We start from the raw sequence: 27,531 nt of genomic DNA, 5'->3' as shown, positions 1-27,531 counted from the left end.
CAGAGTAGAAATGAACCAATTGGACTGCCAGCAATGGGCAAGATGAACTTTTTTTTTTTTTAATGATTTTTTATTATATTATGTTAGTCACCATACAGTACATCCCCGGTTTCCGATGTAAGGCTCGATGATTCATTAGTTGTGTATAACACCCAGTTTCATTAGTTGTGTATAACACCCAGTTGGGCAAGATGAACTTTTGCAGAGGAAGTTACATTTAGCAGCATTTTGAAGGATGTGTAAGAGATTGCTGGATTCCCAGAAGGAGTAGGGTTGGGAAGTGGACAGTCAAGCAACTTGTCCAAAGGGTCATGAAAGGGATGGTGGTTATGTCAAGATGGCAGAAGCATGGAGCGTGAGAAGACAAGAGTGCCAGACGCACTTGGAGAGGGGAGCATAGAGAGGGCCAGGCCTTCTTTGCCATCTCAGCAGTCTAGATTTTATAGGGATATAGACAAGAGATCTCTGAACAAGGAGAGAGGAGAGGTGGAGGCAGAAGGACCAGTTGAGAAGATGTCCTATACAATGAAAGGATGAAAAGATCCAGATGTCCAAAACTGCCAGGGGTAGGAAAGGTTTGAGGTGGTAGGCTGAACTTAGAATCTGTCTTGAAGGAATGGTTTTATGGGTTGAAGGGGAGAAGAGAAGCACAGATGACTCTGAGGGTATAATTGTGGGAACTGGGTGCATAATGGCAGCAAATTGTGCAAAAAAAGGAAGGGAAAAAGCAACAAGGTTTTGGGCAAAGATGACTGAGGATGTAGACATGTCACAAAGAAGGTGCTGGGTAGGTGATAGCTGTAATTATGTGATTCTCCATTGCAAAAAGGGTCAGGATGAGATCCAGAAGAAAAGGGAGCAGAAATGCAGCATCTGAGCATTGGTTCTAAGTTTAAAAGGAGAGAAGTAAAGATACTTAAATGTTCCTCCAAATTGTCTGGAGTAGGTCACACAAAAAGGAATGGGAAAAGGAATTTAAGGCGGTCTGTGCAGTGCATAGGGTATGAAAAAGTTTCACTTAAAAACTGCGTGATCGTTTAAGTGACTACCCTCTCTGCGGTGCATCCCAGGACTTGTGAGCCTTCGAAGGGAAAGGAGAGCGTGTGAGACAACAGAGGCTGTGCTGCACTGTGGCAAAACAAACAGCAAACAAACAACAGCAAAAAACAACCAACGAACCAACCAACCAACCAACCAACCAACCAAACAAACAAACAAAAGAAAACCTCCCCCAGTTGTAGTAGTTTAATGCATCCGACATTTTCATTCACTCAACAGCATTATGAAAAAGATTGCTCACCTTCATTTCATAAATAAAGAAACAGATTTGTTGAAGGGCATAGTAGAAGGAGAGCTGTGAGATCTCTCAGGCACCAAAGCCTGTGTGTTCTCTTTCCATTCCAACATGCAGAGGCCTCTCACATGGAGGACAGCACCCCATCACAGATTATGTGCCTCTGGCCCGAATGGAGCTCTGGAAATGAAATGTCTATACTCTTTGCTACCTATCGCCTAACTGTGAAGTTCTTCCCTGGGAGAGAGGGAAGAGAGACTTTATTTCTCACTTCCTCTGTCTCTTTGCCTCCCAAGGAGGAGGAGGTTAGAGGAAGTTAGTGTCCATGGAGTTGACAAAGTAAATAGACATATTTGGATTTAAATCCTCATTCTAGCCACTCGTTAACTGTGTGGACCTAGACAAGCTGTTTAACATTTCTGGATCTCGTTTTCTTTAACCTGTAAAATGGAGATACAAACAGTACTTATTTCAAATGTTTATTGTGAGGATGAAATAAAATAGTGCAGTAATCCGTACATATTTGCTACTATTACATTGATTGTTTTAGGAACTCATGGCCTCTTGCTGCTCATTTCTGTGCATGATGATTCCCACAAACCATTGCTCAGTGAAAGCTGAATTGCTAACAATAAAATAGATGTGTGTGTGTGTGTTTTTTTTTTTTAAGTGCTTTTGTGGGTATGGAAATGTTCTATGTAGATGAGTGAATTCCAATCATATTTGACAGTTTAAAGTCACAGAATTGGTTGAAATGAACTCATGAGCCTTAATTATAGGCATCAAGAAGGGTGTGGATTTCTTAGTATACTTTTTATGGATGTACAACCTACATTTGGTAAACTGAACAGATTTCAAGCTACAACTCAATAAACTTTTACAAAGTGAATACACTTGTGTAACACCAGTGTGGCTCCAGATAAAAATATAGAAAATTGACAGCACCGTGCTACGCCACTCCTGCCTCTCCCAGTCAGCCCTTTATGCCACCAAAAGTAACCACTGTACTACCTCCTTTACCCTACATTAGTTTTTCCCCCTCTTTGAATTTTACATAAAAGGGATCTTAGAACATGTATTTTTGCTAAACATTATGTTTTTGAAATTCATTCATGCCATGTGTGCAGCTGAAGTTTGTTTTGTTTTATTGTTGGATATTCTATTATAGGACTATACAACCACAATTTTCTTTTCCACTTTTCATGGACTTTTACATTGTTTCTTGGTTTTGGCTATCACAGTAATGCTGCTTTGAATATCCTTGTATACATACCTTTTGCACTTCCATGAACACCATGCATTTCTCTTGGGAAAACACTCAGAGAGAAAGAATGACTGGGTCATAAGATATATTCTCAGGTTTAGTAAATAGCATCAAATGGTTTCTAAAGTAGTTGTACCAATTTTCACTCCCATCAGCAAGATACAAAAGTTCCAGTTTGGCACACTAACACTGATCTATCTGTTCAGCTGTTATTTTTACATTTTCACCAGTTTTGTGGATATGTAAAATGTTTTCACTTTGGTTGGAATCAGTGGCTCTTTAATGTCTTGTAATGTTGAGCACCTTTCCATGTGCTTATTGCCATTTAGATTTCCTCTTTTGTGAAATATTTACTGAAGTCTTTTACCTATTTTTAAAAATTGGGCTGTCCTTTCTTATTAGTGTAAAAAAGATTTTTTAAAAATGCTGAATACAGGGGGCGCCTGGGTGGCACAGCGGTTAGGCGTCTGCCTTCGGCTCAGGGCGTGATCCCGGCGTTCTGGGATCGAGCCCCACATCAGGCTCCTCTGCTATGAGCCTGCTTCTTCCTCTCCCACTCCCCCTGCTTGTGTTCCCTCTCTCGCTGGCTGTCTCTATCTCTGTCGAATAAATAAATAAAATCTTTAAAAAAAAAAAATGCTGAATACAAGTTCTTTGTCAGATTTCTATGTTGTAGATATATTCTCCAGCATTTTCACTCTCTTAATGATATCTTTCGATGAACAGAAATTGTTAATTTTACTATGTTCGGCTTATCAGTATTTCCCTTTGTTAGTGTTTATTTGTCCCGTTACATGTGCTGGGCAGTAGACACTTGCGGGACAGCTATGGCTGCTGATGGGTGATAGGAGGAAGAAGGAGGTGAGGAGAGTCCCTGAACTAAAGGGAGTGAGGATATATCTGTGAAGCCATCACAGAGGCTAGATGGGTCATGACTTGGGGTCAGGGAGTTGACACCAGAACAGGAAAACAGTGAAAAGGGTGTCAAGATCTGACATGGGCAAGGATATGATTACTTTTTTATTTCACAGAAGAGAGACATTTTCTAAGGCTTTAACCTCAAGACAAGACCCTAGATGGAGTCCAGGGTTATGGTTTGATTTTTCTTTTTCTTTTTATATTTGTGTCCAATGTATGGCAAGGTGGCACAGTGTTGATTCAAAGCTTCTGAAGTCTGAGAGGTTGCAGATGGTGTAAAACTCAACCCAAATTGCTTTCAGGATCCAATGAGTTAGTGGGGGTCATGTTTTAACGCATTATATGCTTAGGAAATGCCTCTTTCTTGCCTTGTATATAATTACATTAACTTGAGTAACAGCATGGGGATGATTTCTACTGGTGATGGAATGAAAGCCAAACTCAGGTGTTTGTTGTTGTTGGTGGTGGTGGTGTTATTTTGTTTTATTTTGAAGCAGGGACTGTGATTTCTATTTTATTTTTTAAAAAATCTCAAATTCATTCAATTAGTACTATATAGCTTATTTATTTAATTGTACTGATGTTATCCAGGTGCTTTTACATAGGTTATCTCATTTAATCTCCACAATAAAGGGGGTTATTATCATTATTTTACAGATGGGGAAACAGAGGCTAAGAGAGGTGAACTAGTTTGCCCAAGGACCTTTGGCTAGTAGAAGACAGAGTCCAGATTGAAGTTATATTTTTATTATGAAAGTCCCTGCCACCGTTTTGAATTTTAGGATTAAGAATTATTGACGATTGGGGCACCTGGGTGGCTGAGTCGGTTAAGCATCTGACTCTTGATTTTGGCTCAGGTCATGATCTCAGGGTGGTGAGATTGAGCCCTGCATTGGATTGTCTCACTCGCTCTCCCTCTACCCCTCTCCCTCCTCCACCAACTCTCTCTAAAAAAAATAAATAAATAAATAAATAAAAATAAAAAATTATGCACAATAATAAATCTTTATTTTAATGTACCCCATTTTTGGAGCATTTAGGAATAGTGACCTAGAAGTTGAGCCCCCACAAAAATTCTTGGTTGCTGACTTATGAGAACTTAAGTAAGCTATTCAGCTCCTATACTTCATTTTCCTAAATTTTCAAATGGGGTAAATACTGCCTACCTTAAAAAGTTGCTCTGCATTTGTTCATTCTTTCATTCCTTCTTTCATGCACAATAATGAAGGAATGATGCCCTTTTGAAGGCTGGTCACTAAATTGCAACTTACTCAAACTTCCTGCTTAATACAATGCTTAGTAACTGTTTTGTGGTTTAATAGGTGTAATGCCCCCTTTCCCTCTCCCATTCTCCATTCCCAAGCCAGTTCAGTTAGGGGGCAGTCTTAGGCCATGTTCCACATGCTTTTGCATATTTTCAGCACCTGGTGTTCATATCATTTTGTCTGTTGCTTCCCCTCCCTGCTCACCTCCCAGCATCCCTGTTCTGTAAAAGAAACCTCGAGTTTTACTTAGAGAATCAGTTCTCTTCCACTCCGGTCTATATCATTTGGGCAGAGATGACCCCATCCTTGGACTCCATAGGTATACATGTCTCAATCCTGACGAATCAGAGAGCTGGCTGTATGATCTTGGCCACAGTGATTGATTCAGAGGTGGACAAGTGACACAAGTGGGGCCAATCAGAGGGAATCCAAGTACTTATCAGCTAAAATGGTTGGAAAAGAGGCCCCTTTACTCACCAGGCTTGCTAAGTGAATCGATGTAAGTTTGAAGCTGCTGGAAACCACTTCTGCTGGCTTGACCGGGAATCTATCTGGAAATGCTGCCAAATGCAAAGAAATGCTGAAGCAGGAGCTGGAGAGACCAGCAATGTCTTGATGACATTTTTTTGAGGCATTGGGCCTAGTGGTTCCCAAGTTGGCCACATCTCTTGAACATATCAATTACGGGAGGCAATCATTGTTTCAGCCAGTTTGAGAAGCATTGCTATTACTTGAAACTGAATGAGTCCTGATGGGACTCCAATCCGGTGGGCTGGTGTTCATGAACTCTGAGATGCCCCATTTCCTCTCATTCCAGGGCCTTTGTTCTCTTCACCATAATGTTTGGAACTCGGGGCCTGCTGCTGTCACTCTGCCAGCCCCCTGGTGTGGCACCCACTGGCTCTATCGGTAAAAAAAAAAAAAAAGCTCCACTCGAATGATTACCAGCAAAGCATATATGTATTATGCAGATCCCTGACCAAAGTTGGTGATAGGTACAGTCACAAAATTAGACTTAAAATGAACAGGACTCACCTGAACTATAACGTAATTTAGCTAATTCCAAGTACTCACTCAATTGCCTGTTTAAGGCTCAAATCCTTTACATTAAAAGCAGTCAACTGTTGGGCACCCGGTACAATCTGTCATACAATCTGTCCTCTGATGGTACTTTTTACCTTCAATTGTTAACTGGGTATTTAAAATGCAGTTAGAGTCTCAGTTCATCTGTCCATTTATTCAGCATCCACTATATGCCTACCATGGCACGCTGGGGACAGAATGGTGACAAGACATGGTGCCTGCCCATATGGGCTCATGCTGTGGTTATAAGCTCTTAGCATCAGAGTCTCGTGCAGCAGCTCTATCTCTGTGTGTCTGTGTGTGTTTGCAATGTCAAAAATTTATGTTGAGGCAGGGATTGGCATGGCACTCACTTAAATAATCACAACCTATTAAAGCTCCAGGACTATGCCAGTGGAAGGCCTGTCTAATAGATACTGAGAAACCTCTTGCTCTAGCTTTGTCGCCAGGATCTCTGTCTCTGCCTTTCACAGAGGGAGTATTGCCTAGTCCTTAAGAGCGCAGGCTCCCCTAACAGGCTGGATTCAGCTCTCAGATCCACTGTTGGCTAGAGGTGTATCTTTAGGCATATTACTTAACCTCTGTAGCTCTCAGTTTCTGCCTGGGCAGAATGGGATAACATGCCTAATTATTTGGGTGGTTGCAAGGATGAAGTGAAGTAATACATCTGAGAACTTAGCACCGTATCTTGTAAGGAGTCAATCCTTCATAAATGGCAGCTATTGCATTATTCCTAAATTATTCTTATTTGATTGGAAAGACCAAAGGTAAGATGTCAATTAACTGGTCCTTCAAGAACCAGCTTCAGTGCTCTCTTATTTTAAGGGAGTTAGTTGTATCATTCCTCATCAGCCATTCTTCTCTTACGTTTATTGTTGAGGATTTAATGATTTTTCTGTAAGCTTTTCTGTTTTCTTTGCAAAACAGGCACCATGTTCTGGTTATTGCTTTATCACCATTCCATACTTGAAATCATGTATGATTTATGGTGGCCATTCATTCATTTTTAAATTCAGTGGATAGATACTCGAGGGATTTACTTTGAAAGGATTCCTCTGACTCCATTGTTCATGGACTGTAATGGGTCAAAGGCAGAAGCAGGGGACTAGTTAGATTATTTCATGTGATAGTGGCACAAGCTGGTGATGGAGGTAGTAAAGACTGGATATGCTTTAGAACTCCAGCTGTATATTTAGAAGCAGAAGAATGAGAGTAACAAGAAATAAAAATAAGAGTAATAAGAAATTAAAGTAGAAAAACCTTCCTGTTCTATGATTACAAAGTCCAGGAATGAATTTGTTTAATAGTGAATCGATTTGGTCTGTAGATGGCTCCATTTTCCCAAAGAAACTTAAGGATTCTTTTTGTGTGTGTTCTAGAAATTTTCAGTGCTGCTGAACATTTGGTTTTCTCAGACTGATATGAAGGCTTCACTGTAAATTAATAAGCAGTTTTGACTTCCTTTGTTCAGATAAAATTATGTACATTGGCTAACATTTCTAACATGACCTCTTCATTTTTGAGCCACTATTTAAAGAACCACTAAGAAACTTGAGAAGCCAGGGAAACCTTGTGTAGGGTGGTTACTTGAATGGGTTTCAAAATGTTTTCATTTACTCATTCATTCATTTTTTGAATGTTTGCTGTGTTCCAGACACAATGTTAGAGGCACTGAAAAATATTACTATGGATAGACTATCTCTTGTGTTCTCTATTATGATTCAATAAGAGCGCCACGATACATGCTTTTAGGTAATATTTATTAAACATTCACCATTTGTAGAGCACAGAGCCTTCACACTCTGTATACGTGCTCTCATCGAAATCTTCAAAATAACCCTCTGTGGTGAATGTCCATATTTCAGAGATGCAAAAACTGAGGAACAGAGAGGTTAAGGAACTAATTGAAGTTCAGCCTGGGATTCTCATTGTGCACACGGGTGCTTCTAAGCCCAGCGGGCTCTGAGTCGTCCTCTGACGCTGTGCAGACCCGCAAAGTCTGAGTAACAGGGGCAACACCTCCGATCAGTCCTCACGGAAGCCTGACTCCCTTCAACTGCCCTTCTTTATTCTTTTTGCAGTCATGGAAGTCCTACCTTTTTTGTAGGAAAAAAAAGTTTCTAGATTATGTTAGTTATCCCCCTTCTCTATGTTCCTCTGAGCTCCTAATACACACTCACCTGGAAGGCCTCCTTATTTGTGATGGATGTGTCTAACAAAACAATGGAAAATGAGACTGATCACTGAAACCTCCAAGGGGCGGATGGGTTTTTGTATAATTTGGAGAAACATCCTCTTAGCAGACAAAAGGGAGGGGAACTCCTCTATGGAAATTACAGCTTTGGGGTGTCAGACTTAAAACCAGCTCAGGATAAGGTCCCTATCGCATCCTACCCCATCATCTGCACTGCTTCTCTCCATGAGTTCTTTACTCCCTCCTTCTCTCCTGGCCCCTATTCTGACCTATGGGTCATTGTCGCAGACACTGCTGATTATTCATCACTACACATTCCCTCTTCTTCTTTAGTCATAGGATGCCCCCATTTTAGCAGTGTACATGGCTCCACATGTAGGGACTGCATTTTCCAGCTGTCCTTGCAGCCTGGGGTGGCCATGTAAATAAGTCCTGCCCAGTTGGATGGAAATAGAAAGTATATGTGCTGTTTCTGTGTTTTAACATTAATATGAATGCATCTGTGCTGCTTTGCCCCTTTCTTACTTTCCATCACTTGGAATAGTCACTTTTAGACTTAGCATTAAAGTTACACAGTGAAAATGTCAAAGCTGCCCTTCAATCCCCAGAGAAAGCAATGAAACTGAGTGTTGCATAAATCCTGTATTTTGGGTCTCATGCAATTGAATTTGCTTCCTATAATTAATGTAGAAATTGATACTTAGAACCGGGCTACTGTTGTAACAGATATGTAAAACATATGCCTTGAGCTTTGTATTTGGTCTTGAGGGGTAGGGCATGTATATTGTAGGCTGGAAAGCTGGTGATCTGTGTGTGCTTTAAGAAAACATTTGTTAAAACTCCTCTGTAATACCTTGGAAGGCAGGTCATATGCCAACAGAAGTCTCTATCTAGCCAAACTGGTTTGAAAAAAAGTTACACTATTAATGTGTTCTGGCTTCTTTTTGCTACATGTAACGAATTCTAAAAGAAGTGGTTATCAGGCTAGTTATTAGGGGTAGTGCTGATGAAACAATTTTTATAAGGGTGTGAGCACTCAGGCCATTAACACCTCCTTCCTATTATACGTTATTCAGAAATTAGGAGACAACCTAGTGCCAAAGATGATATAAAGAGCATTGTCTATCCCTTTAAACCCAATTTTTCAAATTATCTCAAGGCAGATACAATGAAATTGAGAGAAAGACTGATGGGAAAGAAACTTTTGGCTGTGGTTACTTGAAAGGAACTAACTGGAAACAAATAGGTCAAATGTCTACAAAGCTTAGGAGGGGATATTACCATCGAAGAAACCAGAAGCCTGGCCTGCAGAAGCCTGTGACTGTCTGGAGACTAGGCTCCCAAACATACACAGCCTGGGGGTGGGATTGGGACTAGTGTAGAAAATAAAGGTTCTTAGTACACGTGCCATTTAAAAATTATAAATGTAGCTAACAAAATAGCAAATAATACTTTTCCTATCCTCCTACCTTTAACAATGTATCTTCATGATGACTTGGATATCCAAGTTAAAATTTAGCATCCTGAAATTCATCTGGAGTTTTGCTGCAGCAGGGTATGGGTAACCAACCTGTGACCCATTACATGGCCATATTTGCTTCCCAGTCTTATTTCTATCATGCATCAAAGGGCCTTGTCACATATGCAGATATTCTACTCCTACATCCAAGATCCACACACAACCCTGGTCTCTGCCACCACCACAAACCAGCTTAATTGCTGAGCAACTTGCCATTAATGATGCTGGCGTGGCACACATTTCTGGGTAATATGTCTCAGGGCAACCTATTATACATGGGATCTTTCTCCTTCTACTTCCTCCATTCTACTTCTTTGTTGCTGTTACCACTACAGGCATTATTAGCAAAAACAGTGCATTATTCTCTGAGGAACTATGTAAATTTACCATACGGTGTTACAACAATTTGTTTACACATCTATGAAATCTGTGTTTCTTGAAGACCAGGGTTATGGGTATACTCATGTTGGAATTTTGCAGCATCAACGATCTTGTCTTACACAAAGTAAGTGTTCAGTGAATATTAGTTGAGGATATGTGAATGAATGAGTCTTCATATTGCTAGGATCTATTCAATAAATTGGAAATGTACAAAAATTTTCCAGGTTTTCTCATCTAAGAGAGACAATACTAAAATTTGGATAACTGGATTAGAGTAGAAGGTTCAGAAATGTGTCATCTATGCAAAGACCTGAAAAATGGTCAGCCCTGTTTATATTTTAAATTACCCAGAAATATTTGGTTTTGCTTCAGTTCTAGGAAGGGCTCAGGTTTGGAGTGAGGTCACATTTTTATCAGCAACAGTTCACTTAATATTGCTTATACAAGCTTTCTAAAGCAATGACTAGAGCATATGTTTAGACTTTTCCAAGTGTTTGGGCTAAAAAAAAAATCATCTGTATGTTACTGCAATGATTCTCAGTAGTTATTCCAGAGGCTTCTAAGGTAAAAAGATCACATTGTGTGGTTTAGTACACTAAAACCTTTCCATGCCCCCTGGTCATTTTACCTTTGTTCTCTTAGAAAAACTCAGGATAGTACAAAATATATCTTTATTTTCACATTTCCAACATTACTTTCTTTATGCACATATACTGAAACCATCTGTCTAAATTGTGGCAAAATCTGCCAGTTCCAGATTGGCCTCATTAGTCATTTGAGAACACATAAACAAAGGGATTATGGAAAAATAAATAGATCTTGGATAGATCACCCTGGTCTGGGAAGGTTTTTCTCATCATCAGCATCATTGCCAGACATGAAAAGGGGGCAGGTTTACATCTTTAAAACACTTGGAGGAGTTTTTGCTTCAGAAAGTGGATAAACATTTCCCAGTGACCCACTTGATCCTTTATCATATGACAGTCACCTCAGCTATGAACCAAAGGAAAAGCTATCATCTTAAAGAGTTAGCAAGGCCTTTCAGAGTGAAATTCTACAAATGTCTTTCTAATAGAGAGGAGTATATCTAAAACGTGAGATGAGGGGTGCCTGGGTGGCTCAGAGGGTTAAGTGTCCAACTCTTGATTTCAGCTCAGGTCATGATCTTAGGTTTGTGAGATGGAGCCCCACATAGGGCTCTGTGCTCAGTGCAGAGTCTGCTTGAGATTTTCTCTCTCCCTCTCCCTCTGCCCCTCCCCCTGTTCAATCTCTTGCTCGCTCTCAAATAAATAAATAAATAAAATCTTTAAAATTTGAGATGAGCGATAAGGATACTGCAAAGGTAGAAAAAAAAGGAGAAGAGTAATTTTGAGCACTATCATTAAAGATAATACCTTCCTAAGCAAGTCATGAGCCCACCTCCCAGATGTCTGCATATGTTCCTAGCTGCTACCTCTTCCCTATGAATAGCAGTAGTTTAATTGTGCGAGTGAATTCTCTACCATACAAGTTCAGTCTCTGCCATAGGAGGAAGTCTGTTCATCTGTATTTGCCTTGAAACTAACAGAGCTAGTAGATATCATCAGGGAAGATGGTCTAATAAATAGACAGAAGACAGCTAACATGGTATAAAATGAGAAGGAACTTTCTCAGTGCCCAACACAAACAGCAACAACAACAAAAAACTCTATCACCAGACTTTTGCCATATCCTACAGTCCATTATTTGAGATTCGTTCTTTTAGTTCTCAAAGACATATTAGTTAGGGTATGTTAGATTGTACTATGTTTAAATCTCAGTAACTTAACATAATAGAAATTTATTTCTTGTTCCTGTCAAAGTTCAATGAAAGTCAGATGGTTTTTCTTCAGAAAAATCCTGAGGGGGTCCATGCTCCTGCCATTTTGTGATGTTGCCATCTTTAGCACATGCTATTTCTGGGGCAGGAGAGACAGACCAGGGATATATTGCTGTGGCTGAAAGTGCCATGATCCAAGCACTTGGATTCAACCTACCTCCAGGGAGGCTGGGAAGTATAGTTACGCTTTCATGTCCAGAAAGTGGAAGTAGGCTTGGTGAGCATCTAATTGGTCTCTTCCACAAAGACAGTTGGGTTTATGATAGATTGAAAACATAGCAGTAATACTTTCCAGCTCTTTCCACTAAGAGATGAAGGCTATAACCCCACTTTTTCAGCCCATGCCAGCCCTGATGTCTTGCTTCTACCAACAGAATGTGGTTGAAGAGGGACTTGCTGGTTCTATAGCCTAGTTTTCTAGAGGCCTTGTAGCTTTTTTGTCCTCTTAAAACGCTATCTTGGGACTTACACATAAAGAAGCTAACTCTAGTCTCCTGGATGAAGAGAGGCCATGCACAGGAAAATCAAGTCACACCAGGCAACTGGGAGCACTAATTGTCATACATGAGTGAGGCCAACTTGGACCTTCAAGCCCACTCACTCTCCTGAAGGTAACTGCATGTGTGAGCCAGATGAAATGAGCACAACCAATGTACAGAATTGTGATCAATAATAAATCGTTGTCATTCAGTCGTTGTCACTGAGGGTGGGGTAATTTATGCAGCAATAGACAACTGATACAGGTTTGAAAGTTTGCAGATTAAAATGGTAGAGTCCACCTTCGTAAACCTGAAACTGGTGGCTTATAAAGGATTCCACTTTAGTGTCCTTTCCAGTATTCCTGATGGGTGTGGGGTTTCATGATTGTGTACCTCTTAGATTGGGTTCCCCCAGGAGCCAAACCTGAGAAAAGGATGTGAGTGTGAGTTGTTTATTTGAGAGGTGAGTCCACAAAGCTCTAATAGGGCAGTGGGAAATGATACAGAGAAAGGAAGGAAACCAAGAAAGGTATATTATTGAACTTGTTATTACTGGACAACTAGGTCATCTCGGCACTTCTGGTCTACCTTGGGCACAGGCTGAGTGGGCTCCCGTGATTAGAGAAAGCCTCTGGGGAAGAGTTCCATGACTCCTGTAAGGAAAACTTCCAGTTGACCTTCCTTGGAGTATAAGTGATTATGGCATTTGAAATTGTTGTCAATATCTAAGTATTCTGAATATTAATATCTAAATATATAATGTTTCAATCAAATAATAAATTATCAAGCTAAATATAAATGTGTAGTAAAAAAGTCTTCTTAGGTATTCTACTTGTTGAAATTTTTAAAGTCCACTGAAATATAAGTGTATATTCATTGTTGCAAAACTAAAATGCTGTGAATAAATCCTGATGATTTTGAAGTATGTTAATTTTGTGTTAAAATATTAAGAACTTTAAAATAATTAAAAAAATAAAATATTGATGTTTAATATGAACATGGAGAGTATTTTGGCTGTACAACTTAGAAAAATATTATTTTTGAATCAAAAATGTATGTAAAATTTAAGTAATACGTAACCAAATAATAGATTATATTATTTCTTAAACTTTGTAAAATTATCAGGTGGATTAGTGTTCTTAATGTTAAATAATTATCTACTGAGAACTTCACTTAATTTTTGGTTACTTCATTTTGCATATGGATTTCTCTTTTTATGTATGGATTTCTTAATGAAAAGGAATATCTGGGAATTAATCACAAATTAAAATGAATATCAACTTAGGTATCTCAAGATTTTAAGAGTCAGAAAGACCTCAAACTCATTCCTAAAACATCTTGGATATACATCTTTGATCCAAACATAATAAAACAATTTAGAGGCAGGAGGAAAAATGTTCCTTATTTCTTGAAATTCTAGCAGTCCATTGAAATATAAATGTATATTCATTATTAGAAAATCTGACAGTGTTGGAGGAAATGGACTCAAGGAAACACACACCAAAACACATTTTGTTCACTCAAACATCAAAACAACAGGCTTTACAAGAATGCTTTTAGAAGAAAATTCCTTATTGTTTTGAGCCTAGGGAGGCTTTATTTTGGTTATGATGGAGGGGAAGAAACGTTTAATAACTTTGTGGCAACTTACCATCAGCAGCGCTCCATATCACAGCACCAGCCAAATTGCTCCCTTACCGAGGCAACTGAAACTAAGTTTCTATTTTGTATTGTCGATGTGCAGGAAGCATGAGTGCAGTCAGGCAGCTGGCAGGGCTGAGAAGTCATTGTTCCTGTACTACAATGTCAAAGTCCTCAAATTTGGCCATCACTGCAATTTTCAATAAATGATAATAATGACAATGATAAATTTAAATACAGTTTCAGATTTATTTTTCTGTATTCCAAAGATTCCTTCCATGATGGTGATTCAGCTCTAGCTAGGCTGTGGTCTGATACTGATTTTAACTCTTGGCCCTGTGGCACTCAACCAAAAAGTATATATTAACACATCTCTACTGTGTGCATGCATGCGTGCACACATGTGTGTTTGTCTTGCAACGACACATCTTTACTCTCATAGTGTGTGTTGGTAACTATAAGTTAGCTGATGCAATTCTGGATTGCAATTCACCTGGATGCGATTCTGGGACCCTGGTTGAAGTGGGGCTCTGAGGTGGGACATGTAGGTATTTATCCTCCTGCATCTGAGGACTATGGTCCACCATCAAAGTGTTGGCAGGTTTGATTTCTCCTGAGCCCTCTCTTCTTGCTTATTCGATGACCACCTTCTCCCTATGTCCTCACATGGCATCTTCCCTTTGAGCACATGCTCCTAGTGTCTCTTTGTGTGTCTACATTTTCTTTTCTTAGAAAGACATTGGTCAGTTTGGATTAGAACCCACTCTCAGGGTCTCATTTTAGTCACCTCTTTGAAGGCCACATCTTCAAATACAGTCACATTCTAAGGAACTGGGGATTAGAGCTTCAACATATGAATTTTTAGGGAATACAATTCAGCCTATAATACTCTTAATAGTTTTCCCCTGGACATAGCATTGATCACATCTACTCAAATGCCATTGGCCAGAGCAAGTCACATGAAAATGGGAGGGGAGATGTAATTCTCTGACAAAAGGAGGGAGTGAATAATTAGGAATAAAAGTACAGCCTACCCAAGAATGGGTATGTTTATACATTTGTCATTCTGGTCTTACAATTTGTTTAAGTATATATCCTTATCAACACACCTAGAAAGTTAATATCAGGACTCCAAAGAATTAATGTAATTTCCAAAATCACCTCGGGACTTTCAAGGATGGGGCCTGCAGTCTGCAGAGTTGTTGCAAAGGATCTCTGATACCGTGTCTGCATAAATATTTTCTGTATACTGCATAAGTAACACATTTCATGCAAATATATTAGTAATTATAAAATAATTCAAGCATATAGAAAAAATAAGCATATAAAACATAACATAAGACCATCTGGTGCCACCATTCAGACTTGATACTGTGTCCTATTTGCTGTAGATCCTTCCTCTTGTATCTTAACCTCTTGCTATATTTGCTTTATCAGGTTATCTATTTAGCTCCATCCCTCTATACATCTATCACTCCATCATTTTTTGAAATGCAAAAAAAGTTTAGGGTTGGGGCATCCACATTCAGATTAAATAACACAAAGGGGGAAATCCTATAGCCCAAGAAAATATTTTTGCACTAAGTTTTGCTCACCAGAGCGTAACTGCCCACAGTTTCTGGGTATTCTGCTTTCTAAGCATTTTATAAATAAATGTATACTGCAAAAAAAAAAAAAAAAGCATTTCAAAATAAGTTTAAGACATCAGTATATGAAATCACCAAAAACTTTGGCATACAAATCATTACTAAATTTAGATATTTGTTTATAATTGTTTTTCTGACATAAGATTTAAATTTAGCCAAATGCGCAAATCATCAGCATAATAGCCAGTGAATTTTGACCAACACATGAGAGAACTATACCCAACACCCTGTCACCCCAGTACACGCCTTTGTACCTCTTCACAGCCAAGCTTCACCCTCATCCACCGATGGGGCAATTGCTATTCGTAATTTTTTCATTATAGATTTTTATTTGGCTATTCTAGAACTTCATATAAATGGGCTCATACAGTGTTTACTCTTGTTTCAGGCTTCCTTTACTCAGTGTACCATTTCTGAGATTCAGCTGTATCATTGCTTCTATCAGTAATTCACTTCTTACTGGTGCTGAGTAACATTCCATTGTGTGAATGCACCACAGTGTTTTCTTTTTTTTTTAAGATTTTATTTATTTATTTGACAGAGAGAGACAGCCAGTGAGAGAGGGAACACAAGCAGGGGGAGTGGGAGAGGAAGAAGCAGGCTCCCAGCGGAGGAGCCTGATGTGGGGCTCGATTCCAGAACGCCGGGATCATGCCCTGAGCCGAAGACAGACGCTTAACGACTGCGCCACCCAGGCGCCCCTGCACTGCAGTTTTTTGATCCATTTTCTTATTAATCCAGTTCTTCACTATTTTGAATGAAACTTAGGATTTTCATAGATGTATGCTTTCACTTCTCTTGGGTAAATACCCAGAAGTCACAGGAGAAGTATATGTTCCATTTTCAAAGAAACAGCCAGGTATTTTTCCAAAGTGGCTATACCATTTGACATTTGAGGGTTTGGGTTGCTTCCCATTTTTGCCAACATCAGTGTTGTCAGTCTCTTTCATCTTGGCCATTCTGGTGTGTATATTGTATCTATTTTTTCCTTTAATTTTGGTTTCCCTGATGACTAATGGTGTTGAAGTTTCTTATGCCTATTGTCTGTTCATATATCTCCCTTTGTGAAACAACTGTTCAAACTTTTGCCCACTTTCCCTCTACTTTCTTTTCTCTTTCTAAGCTGGGTGTGGAGCCCAACACGGGGCTTGAACTCACGTCCCTGAGATCAAGACCTGAGCTGAGATCAAGGGTTGGACCCTTACCTGACTGAGCCACCCAGGTGCCCCGTTCCCCTCTACTTTTTTTTTTTTTTTAAGATTTTATTTATTTATTCGACAGAGATAGAGACAGCCAGCGAGAGAGGGAACACAAGCAGGGGGAGTGGGAGAGGAAGAAGCAGGCTCATAGCAGAGGAGCCTGATGTGGGGCTCGATCCCAGAACGCCAGGATCACGCCCTGAGCCAAAGGCAGACGCTTAACCGCTGTGCCACCCAGGCGCCCCCCCCTCTACTTTTAATAAAAGAATTCAGTCTTTCATTGGCACTAATAAACTGATGAGTTTTGACTGTTTGCCCCCAGTTTCTCCTCACCATGATGGGGAAGTTACATATCCTATTTTAAAGTCACTAGGGGTTATAATATTGCCATACTGGCTCTATATGTTTTCAGTCTACTGACATAACAGACTATTTTATTTTTGTTTATTTTTAAAAAGATTTTATTTATTTATTTGAGAAAGAGAGCGCGCGCGCATGTGTGCACGTGCATGATTGGGGGTGTCAGAAGGAGAAGCAGACTCCCTGCTGAGTGGGGAGCCTGATGCAGGGCTCAATCCCGGGACTCCAGGATCATGACCTGAGCTGAAGGCAGCTGCTCAACTGACTGAGTCACCCAGGTGCCCCCATAACAGACTATTTTAAAATAACTAAGTACTTGTATTTTTGTTGTTGTTACATCATGATTTTTATACTTAAAAATCTATATGCTGAATCATTTATATGGTAAGATACAACTAGAGAGTTGTATATTGAATTAAAAATTTGAATCAAATTATCATCTAACTACTCTTTCAAATGCACTCAGACTCATACCCCTCTCTTATTTAAAACTTTTCAAAGTGTGTAATTATTATTTTAATTTCCAATTCCATAAATACACTTCAAGTTTGTATTAATCGGCTTAGGCTCTCATAGCAAAATAGCCCAGTCTTGGTGGCTTAAACAACAGAGGTATCTTTTTCTCACTTCTGGAGGCTATAGAAGTCTAAGATCCAGGCCTCAGCTGATTCAGTTTTTAGTAAGATCTCTCTTCCTGGCCTGCAGATGGCTGGCTGTCTTCTGGCTATGTCTTCCGTCATCACATGGCCTTTACTTGGGGGGGGGGGGGGGCTGTGTGTATACAAGGGTGAGGAGGGATGTGGAGGAGAAATGTAGAGGCAGAGAACTAGCTCTCTGGTGTCTCTTCTTAAAGGACACTAATCCTATAGGATCAAGGCCCAACCCTTATGCCCTCATTTAAACTTAATTACTTCCTTGGAGGCTCCCATCTCCAAATACAGATACACTGGGGGTTAGAATGTCAGCATATGAATTGACAGGGCTGGTGGGCAAACATTCAGTCCATAACAAGGTTTGACAGCTTTTCTTTTCTTTATTAGTCATTTGTATTTACCTCAAAGGTCCCAGGTAAAGTCCTCAAGGTGTGGGAATGTATGAAAGGAAAGGAAAGGAAGCTGTGTTGGGGGATCAGGGTATGAGACAGGAGTGGGGGGGGGGTAGATCCCCTGGCTCTTCCCTTTGTCTTTCCCCTTTCGTTCATCAAGGATTTGATTTCCTCTATTTAACTCCTCTCTTTTCTTCTAAGACCAGATTCATTCCTTTAGAAGCTGACTGTTCCCTACCCCTTGGATAATTTAATTTACCATGGAAATTTCTTCCTCGATCATCCTGCCTGGAAAGGTTCAAGAAAGAAAGAAAGAGTATTCTGAAGTGTAGATGCTGATCGATTTCAGGTTGAGCAGCATCTGAGGGCAGAATGTCAATGATGACCGTATCTTATCTATTTATAAAATATATACAGTATCAGTCAGCATTCAATAAATTACAATGCAACAGTAATTCTAATGTACTTAATACCTATCATCTTTTGTGTGTTCCTGTAAATATGTATTGTCTAATGTATAAGTATTTTAAATTTTCATAAATATTATACAATATATCTATTCTGCTTTTTTCTTCTCTTTCCTTCTCTCTTCCTTTCTTCCTCCCCCTCTTTTTCTTTCTTTCTTTCTTTCTTTCTTTCTTTCTTTCTTTCTTTCTTTCTTTCTTTCTTTCTTTCTTTCTTTCTTTCTTTCTTTCTTTCTTTTCCTCCCTTCCTTCCTCCCTTCCTTCCTTCCTTCCTTCCTTCCTTCCTTCCTTCCTTCCTTCTCACCAACATAATGATATTAAGACCCATCTATTGACATACCCTTGGCCCTTTCCCACATTACACCTATCTATTCTCCCAGTGACAGTCTGACGGCCCCCAGCTCCTGTGTCCACCACAGTGCCGCAGTGATCATCTTCACATGCAGTCCCACTTAGGTGACAGCGTTTTTGGGATATACATCTGAGAGTGGAAATTCTGAGTCCTGGGGGAAATGTCTATGTAATTTGACTAAGCTGTACCAGCTTACATTCAGAATGGCTACACTAGTCTTAAAATTACACTAGCAAGGCTCAAGGACTTCTATATCCCCATTGTCCCTTGGCATTAATCAATGTTCTAGGTTTTGTTAGGCTACCTGGTTATTGTCAAATATTCATTTTTCTTGAGGGAGAGTTTCATGAGCATAAAGCAAAAAGGAAGTCATTAAAAAGGAAAACCATGGCAAAGTGCCATAGTTTGTGTATTTGTTTTAGGAATGTAATTTAGAAGTTAGCTGATGGTCCTAGGGACACAATTAATAAATTTATTTGAGTTTATATCTAACTTTTTTTTACAGGCAATAACTCTTAGATCAATACGTTGCTTAGACAGTGTGGACTGACTTTGCCATATGGGTTATAGAGTGGTTAGTTTCTATAAACTGTGCAGGTTCAATTGTAGCGCCAAGGTTTGGGGGGAAATATTATTTAAGGTGCATGATAAGGCAAAATTATTTTATTAAAAATTAGTATTGCCAGAATGTATTGAAAATAACAATATTTTGATGTTCTCAAATCTTTATGAGGATATTGGGTTAAACAAGGTGCCCCTGTGTGAAAGACCAAGAGTCATTTAATAAGACTTATGAAAACCTTCTTGGTATATTTCCCAGAAACTAAGAAAGTGAATGACTTTCATGACTGTATAACAAATCATTTCACAGGTCAGGTACTTTCCAATTCTTGGCTTTCAACAAAATTGAAGGAGGAAGTAACTAAGTTGTCAGTTGAGAGGCTATTAAAAATAATTTTAGATGATAGATCACTACGTGGATTTTGGCATATTACTTGGAGGAAATTCAAAGAAATGGGTGATATTGCAATAGAAAAGTTCTTGCATCCCATTCAGCTTGTGGTAAGAACAATTTTTTTTCAGAATTTATGTCTATAAAAGTGAAAAGTAGGAATAAAAAGAAAATAGGAAAAATAGACATGATCCTGAAAACTGTCTCATTTTAGTGACAAGTCATACTCACCCATGGATACATGAGCTAATCTCAAAGAAACAATCTCTTTAAAAGAGATAAACTTCTAAAAACTTAATTTTTTGTTTTGTAACATTCAAAATTTTAATATAGTTGTTATTTTGTTCAATTGTGGACTACGGATAATTATGACAGAATCTAGAGGAAATTTAACTTAAAGCCTAAAGTCTGTTTTAAATTTTAAAAGTATTTTTGTTGTAGAATATGATAAGTATGAAATTATGATAAGATGACCTTTTAAATGTAAAAATATACTAGGATGCTGTGTGTGTGTGTTTGTGTGTGTGTGTGAAGTGCAATGGGAAGTAGGTGCAAGGAGAAAAGAAATGAGATAAAATTCCTAACTGTTAAGAAAGATCTTGTTTATACCTTTTTAAAATATATGATGACAAGTAACTATCATTATGGTTATTTAGATTTACTAGACACATTTAAAAGGATGATATACCTGTGTGATTTTATAATATCAATATTTATAATATATCCCAAATCATAGACATTGTACCTATTAAACCTTTGATTTCAAAAATTTGAGACCTAAACCCAAATTTTGTGCATTTTATGGAGTATATAAAACATTTTGAAGACCACCAGCCTAATTCGCACAGGTAGTAGGAAGCAGAGAAGGCATTTACAGCCAGATTTTTGACTCGAGGTTGTAGCATTTTGTATCTGTTATAATTCAATGGAAAGGAGACCACATGGCAGTAGGAAGCATCATTGTATTAGCTCCCTACCTCCCCCCTACCCCAACTATCTGAGAACTTGCAGACAGGCAAAAATGGAATCAATATGCCCAGAGAACTGGTAAATGACAAATTATATGCATGAATCTGCCTAGCACAGTGCCTGCCACATATTAGTTCTAAGTATTAATAAAAGTTTATTAAATGAATGGTAAGTCTAGGGTTTTCCCATTAATTAATAAAATTTCCTTAAAGACAAGCATTTCAGTTTATAATTGCGTTTTTATTTTTAGATCTAGTATCAATTCAGAGATTACTGTAAAACTTGTATTATAAATTTTTGTAATGACCAAAAAAGAAGCAAACAAAAAACTCTAAATAAACAAAGAACAAGAAGAATCTCTGACACTCTTTTTGCCAGATGGATGCCTGTTTTTAAACCTAATCTTGTTTCAGAATTAAAGGTAGTAACCCCAGTGAATAATATTAAGTGAATAAATGTAAGCTATGTCCACACAATATGCAGAATAGGGTCAATTCAGTCCTTAAATAATGCAAGACAGATTATACTCTTACCTAGTTTAATTGACAAGAGGACTTTATAACCAATTCTTGTTTGCTCATGGTCAGTAGAAATGGGCTAGAAGTGATTGAAATCAACGCCTAATCTCAAAATAATTAAAACCATATGCCTGTGCATTCACTATTCCTTATCCTTTACTTCTTTTTATTCTTTCTCCTTTTTTTTTTCTAAGCCAAACATATTGTGTTGAATTTTAGCTACATTAATTTCTCAGAACCATTGTTGGAATTAGGAAGGTCTTAGAAATGGATTTACCGTGAAGATACTTAAATGTAAGCATTAGGGATCCTTGCTTATATCCTGGGAAGATCCCAGCAATACCTTCCCATGGTGATATTTTTTTTATAAAATTTGAAAACAGTAAGATGTATTTAACCATAGTTTGAGTTTAATGGGCTATATTTATGTGATTTGTGGCCTCTTCCAGGCATTTTTAAATTATTGCTAGCCATCTCATTATAGAAGTGGCTTTCAGGAATAATTCCTACCAGCCATTCTTCTGACTCACTCAGGGTCGTGTCTCAAAGGTGCCAGAAATAATGTTGCATTTTAAATGTGTCTTTGGTGGCTGGCTTGGGAGAATGTGGATAATGTAGAAGATACAAAGTTTCGAAAATAGAGAAGCAGAAGCTGCTCTCTGGAAGATTCTTCTGAATCTTATAGCTCATATACAAAGACTATTGGATAGAAATTTCTCCAAATTTGTTAACATATTAAATGTTTACATGAGATTGCCAATAATGTGTGTTGAAACTGAAAGAAATTTTTCCAAAAAATAAACTATAAACAATACAGATTTTGATTAGCCTGGATAGAAGAAGGACTGAATTGTGTTTCTCTTTTCTCTATAGACAATAATACTATAAAATTGTTGTCAAAGGAAGAGTCAGTCAGGACTATGCAGCCAAAATAGGTAGGGAAATAAGTATTATAGATATATGCCAGGCAGGTAATTAATAAAACTATTCTTTTCATTTTTCCTTATTTTGTGATGTGTATGGTATTGGTCATCCTTTTAAAATTAATAATTTGTTATTTATTATTGTAAATAGATGTTTCATTTTATATCTAACTTTCCTTCATATCTACCTATCATAATTTTGAGTTTGCTTTTCTTACCAAGGGCTCCTAAATAGTATATACTTCAGGCCTCATAAAATCTAGATTTGTCCCTGGCCTTAAATATTATTTGGTATAACATTCTTATTATATATGTAAAGAAACAGGTCTAGAGATAATTTCTTACTTCTTGGACTCAACTATTATGGACAGGATTGTAATAATAATCCAGGCTCCTGGGCAGTGAGTTAAATCTCTCATGATTAATCCATGGATATAGTAATTTAAGTTCTCCGTGTATAAGAATCTGCACCTGGAATTTTAGCTAGGAAAACAGTATTGTAGAACTGAACTCTAGACTGAAAGTCTATAGATAGAAAAAATATGAGCAGTCGTGCATGAATTTCTTTGAAAAAAAAGCATTTGTCAAAATGGCTAGAAATGAGGAGGGAATCGCTTTAGGGTTCTGCCAATTCTTACCAGCTAGAAAGTCTCAGATATCTTATCCATTGTACTCTGAACTTTAGAAATGAACATGCAAACGACATTCAACAGCATTGTTGAATAAAGCAGGAAAGACCAGATAATGTGAAACTCTTTTGTTACTGATTGTAATGACATGGCCTGTGTTACTATTCCCTGAGGCTGAATTCTCTCTGAATAATAAGGGAAGCCTGAGGATGTTTCAGAGCTTGGACAGTGAGAGGGAATTTTACTAACTCAGGTCTGTCATTGCAATCTTACCACAAATGTGGTCTAGAAATCCATTTTTAAGGCTATTCTGTAGCTGTCTCTGCACAACTAAAATGAATGTGCATTTGGGGACCTCCAATTACTTACATTTGCAGAGGGCAAATAAAGTACTGATTTTGTCTTCTAACGAGACAGCAACTTTGAATTTGAAAACCAAATAAATCAGACTTTCTCGTACTGATGAAGACTAACTGGACCGTAATAGAATTTAACCCCATAAGCAGTAATGATTTACCGAGAAGGCTTACAGTAGCTGTCCAAAGGATATTAGACTGCCATTAAAGACATGCTTTCCGGGCTAAGCAGACTTTATAACAGGGGTACTATACGGCCTTCTCAAATTTCAAAGGCCACTTGAAGGCACATTTAAATGCTAGGTCAGAAGCAGCCCTTGATGAAGGCAGGCCTGTCTTTGTGCTGTCTTTAAACTCAGGGAAAGGAACGGGTGTTCACTCTGTTTCCCTTGCTTTAAAGGTAACTGGTCCCTCCAAGCATCTCCATGTCTCAAGTGTTCTCTAAGTCCTGAGAAGTACTCAGCTCAAGGCTTTGTAAGAAACGCCTTTGTTTGAACTGCTAGAATCCTCTCTCCTTGGCAGAGAAATCAGAATAGCGAAAAGCAAAATAAAGCAAATCCGGGAAGAGGCAGAGAAAAAAATTACACTGGTGAGGAATTATGCTATAGAGTGGAAGCTACGAACTGGCCAGCTGTGACAAAATCTCAATGGTGGATGTCTTGTCTGGCTTGCATATGATTTTTAAGAGAAATTTGAACCAATATTTAAAAATTCTGATTTTGACATAAGGAACATGTGGAGTTTTCTCCAGAAATATTTTGCAACTCTAGGTTCATTCTGCTGTACCGATGGGCCATAGCCTGGGCGTACACACTCTCCTAGTACTCGAGCTCCTCCGTAGCTGCTGGTTCAGGTCAGACTTTCCAGAACTGGGCGCGGGTGAGGGGGACAGCTGTGAGAACCTGCGAGAGTGTCAGATCTCTCAACCAGCTGAGAGATTGTCTCATCTGACCCTTTGAAGGAAGAAGATTTGGTTGGGAGGAAGAGCCTAAGGCAACAACGCTAACGTTCAGCAAGGCTAACGGGAAGTCTTCATCTGGCCCACAATCCAATGACTCCCAGTAAAGGGCCTTCTGTGGGAGCCCTGCAGCCAGCCGAGGCTCAGAGCAGCTTGTGGGAGGGCTCTGATGCATTTCCAGAACTTTGCTGCTGGGGCGCTTAGCTCATTGGCTCCCCTCAGACAGGAATCTGAGAGGGCTTTTCTCTCTCATAAATCCCATGCCTTACTTTACTCTGGTTCTCCCACTACTTATTGTTTATAAAGATTAGGATTCTGGCAGTTTAATTTTCCCATGTCCAACTGTTTCCTTATTTCCCAGGCCATAGTTGGCATGGCATTTGCTTCTTTTGTTTTAAGCCTGAGAAATGTAAGACCATGGCCAGTATGTTCTTTTGTCCTTTAAGTTATGAAAAACAAGAACAGGAACAATAAAGCAACAACGGAACAACAACCAACACTCCAACAGAAATCCAGAGGCTGTATTTATATGGCGATGAAAAGTAATATTATTATGGTCATCGACAGATTTAGATTCTCATTCCTTCATTCATTCATTCAACAACTACAGAGTATTTCCTATGTATCAGGCACACAACACTCTCTCAAGTTACCCCTTGGTGTACCTCTAGCCTATTGGTTGGGAGAAATACCAAAGTAATAGTCTTTACAAAAGTAACAGAACAAGACCACAGTATTTCTTTTTCAAGTATGCCAATACCTATGCAATTTTGCTACCAAAACATTTTTCACGCAGGTGGACGTCCCACAGTTTCTTCTTTCCTCTCAGCTGAGGGACATCTTAGGTCCAAGTCCGGTGTGGGGCATCTGTGTGCTGGGCACTTCGTGGCTGGTGAAGACATGCGCTTTGATTTCCTCTCCCTGTTTCTCAGGGAGCAGTGTCATTTTTTATCATACCACCTTACTGCCTTACCTTGTGTAAACTCCTTTCTTGCCTTAGGCACTGGCTTTCTCAGCCTGTCCACATTATGTCAAATAATTGGCAGCTGGAAGGAGCCAAGCTGTATGAAGGCTTATTTCGGTGGCCCTGGGGTGGGGAGGGTGTCTCTGAAACATCCTTACTGCTGGGGCATCTGTCAATCCATACAGTGCCAGCAATGTCAGAGACAGGGAAGAAGTCATAACTCTGTTTCTGAATCCAGAGAGGGAAAAGAAAATTCACATCTTGCAAGTCATCTAGAATATCTCAATATTACTTCAAATTATAGGCTCAGTTAAATTTTCTAAATATGGGTTCGTAAGCCCAGAAAATCATCAAAGTATGGAAATTCATTTAATGTTTATTTTTTTGCCCTCCCAGCTGGAGTGTACTTGTGTCTGGCAACTTGTGTTGGGAGTAAGGGTGTGGTTACACTTTCTTTTCAACCTTCACTCAACTAACCAGCTACTATTCTTGCCCATCTAAATACGGAATATAGGGAGGGAGGGAGAGATAAGGAAACAGAGTGGATTCTTGATTTGTGCTGTCAGAATATGTTTGTCCCCTCTCGAGCCTGGCAGGTATGTGGAGTTCACTTGCTGTCTCTGTGCTTTTGTGGACTCTTATGTGCCATTTCTTGTGAAATCACTTTTGGAAACCCAATATTCCTTCTAGAAGACTCTCTTGGGCAGAAATTTAAAAAAAGGCTCTAGGCGCCTTTTCTCTCCCTCAAGGCCACAAAACTGGTCCACTTTTGGACCACCTCACAAGGGAAGTGCAATTTCTTTCCAGATGCATCTGACCAAAGCTTAGCTGGCTATGTAGCTTGCTCACCTACCTCTTCTTCCCTCCAGCCTCTGGCAAGAGTCAGATCTCAGCCCACCATGCCTACCAAACTCATGTGGGACTCTACAAGGAGACCTGGTGAGGGTTGTCTTGCCAGGCCAAAGGTGAAGTGACTCAGAGCTGGCAGAAGTCTGTTTAAATCTTCTCTCTCTCTCTCTCTCTCTCTCTCCACTTTTTCAACCTTTTACATACTCAATTTGGTTTGAAAATTCCTGAAGGCTGTGGACCTCCAGGCTCTGGCTCCATACCCAGGTGTGTTACAGATCCAAGGGGACCTCACGCAGCTGTCCACTGCCAAGGAGATCATCCAGCACTTGAAGGGCTGTCCCGTGGACCTAGTGGTGTGCAATGGGGCTCCCAATGTAACCGGCTCCATGATGTTGATTAGTATATGTAGGCCCGGCTCCTCCTAGTTGCTCTGAACATTGCCACGCAGGTCTTGCAGCCAGGGGGCTGCTCTGTCGCCTCGCTTTTTGGAGGCCAGGATGTAACCCTGATCTACAGCCAGCTGCGTGTCTTCTTTTCCAGTGTGCTTTGTGCCAAGCCCAGGAACAGCCATTCCCCAGTGTAGGGGCCTTTACTGTCAGTGAGGGTTATGACCCTGCTGAGGGCTTCCTTCAGGACCTGACCAAACCCCTGCTGGACTACTCTTACGATACAGATTTCAACCAATTAGATGGTCTCACTCGCCTCATTGTGCCATTGTTGACCTGTGGGAGCCTGAGCTCCTATGGTTCAGACCGCGGTTACCCACTGGACCTAGAGGATGGCTCCGAGTACAAGTACACACACCCACACAGCCCCCCATGTCACCAGCATACTGGGAGGCCTGCATGTTGAAGAAGGAAGGGTGGCTGGCCAAGAAGATCCATCCCCAGGACTGCCCCATCAGCACAATGGACACGTTGCCCCAGGCCCTGGCTGCTCCACAGCGCCACACCCTGCTGGCCTCTGAGGCTGAAGACAATGAAATGAATTGTTCACCTTAATACTTAGAGTTAGCTGGCAATCTGATACATCCCGAAGCTGTTTTCTGTCAGGAAAACGAGAACTTGCATTGATGAAATTCTTTTCAAACATCTCATCAATGGGTCCTGAACATCCAAGCTCCAAGTGGGAACCCACAACAACCACCACGAACACAAGGAAAGAAGCATCCCAGAATGCCTGTCTGCATTGCAGACAGGAGTCTTGAGTGAGGTCTTGCTTCTTTAAATCTTACCAGGGGTGCCCTGAGTATGTCTAGAATTGCGCCCCAAAACGGGTTCTTAAAATGTATAGAAATCAGGAGTATCTGTGAACCTGATGAAGGAAAATATTACATCTTTATTTTCACTAATATAACTGAAATTTAGCTTTACTCTACAACATAAATGCTGGCAACAAGTCACAATAGTAAAAGTAGTGCCTGTTAGCTTCCCACTGATACAAATCAGTTA

The 27,531-nt window shown here is 39.5% G+C and overlaps 1 pseudogene; it reads left to right on the top strand.

The window, feature by feature from the left end:
- Positions 1-27,081, top strand: part of LOC123797961 (tRNA (cytidine(32)/guanosine(34)-2'-O)-methyltransferase-like) — a 45,472-nt pseudogene extending 18,391 nt beyond the window's left edge.
- Positions 27,082-27,531: the final 450 nt, after the last annotated feature.

This window comes from Ursus americanus, chromosome 9, assembly GCF_024610735.1.
Source record: "Ursus americanus isolate L20-20 chromosome 9, mUrsAme1.1.p, whole genome shotgun sequence".
NCBI lineage: Eukaryota > Metazoa > Chordata > Mammalia > Carnivora > Ursidae > Ursus > Ursus americanus.
Note: the sequence above shows the minus strand (reverse complement) of the source record. Positions and strands in the feature narration are given on the sequence as shown.